The sequence below is a fragment of the Octopus bimaculoides genome, chromosome 7, assembly GCF_001194135.2.
Source record: "Octopus bimaculoides isolate UCB-OBI-ISO-001 chromosome 7, ASM119413v2, whole genome shotgun sequence".
In the NCBI taxonomy this organism is placed as follows: Eukaryota; Metazoa; Mollusca; class Cephalopoda; order Octopoda; family Octopodidae; genus Octopus; species Octopus bimaculoides.
The window spans coordinates 9,708,820-9,709,938 of NC_068987.1; positions in this window are offsets into that span (position 1 = coordinate 9,708,820).

Sequence of the window (1,119 nt, forward strand, 5' to 3'; positions counted from 1 at the left end):
TATATATATATATATACATACAGTATATATATATATATACACATTTGCGTAAGTATATCTGATAAACATCTATACAAAATTTTACACACATGCACATACATGTGCTCGCGTTCGGTTACATGTGTCGATCCCTCCTAGCCTTATAGTATTCTATAGCATACAACACATGACTACATAATAAATATAACGAAAGACCGGGTACAGAATACACACAAGATTCTCCTCTGTATACGTCACTCTTAATCTAAAAGAGGAAAAAATCCCATTCACACACACACACACACACACACACAAGCAAAAATAAATACCGTAATTTTGGTCCGGAATTTAGCATTGATTTTACGAGTTTCTTTCCTTGATTTAGACATTTATCATATACATTCACGATGTGCACAAGCTTGATTTAATTTCCCTATTGTTTCCAAACTGCTACTCATCACTTACGTTAATCTCACTGAGAAAGGTACGTAAGTAAATGCCAATATTACTTCTAGAATTCTCCTAAATTCTTCCGATTTGTGCCAGAATAAGAAATCGATATGTTTGCAACAACTATTAACATTGTAAAAATGTCGTATCTATGATAATATAATGTCAATGAATGTTCTCGTCCAACGTAAATTTTTCGGCAATTTAATTTCGGTTATTCCACCCCAAGACATTATTTTGGTTTGTTGTTTGGAATGACGAAATATTTCAGTCCCTAAATTTATTAGCATTTTGAAAGTCCTTAGAATGTACGGTTCACAATAATTCGTTGTTTCCTCATTATAAATCATATTCGAATTGTTAATTTATTTTCTTTGATATCTTTATCATTATTGATACTCCACTAACATTTCCACATCTGGTTTTTATAAAGCTATTGCTTCACAATCGTACCTTCAATTTATTCCTCTCAAACTACTTACACAGCAATTACTGTTTCAATCCCACGATTTCTTTCATTTTGTAGACTCAGATTTGCTTTTCAAATGAACCGTTTCCCTTTCACGAGAGATTATTCTGTAGCGTCGCCTGGCGGAAAACCACATGGTAATGTTTTATACATTGGATCTAAACAGTTTACACACACGCACCGCGCGCGCGTACACACACACACACACACACACACACACA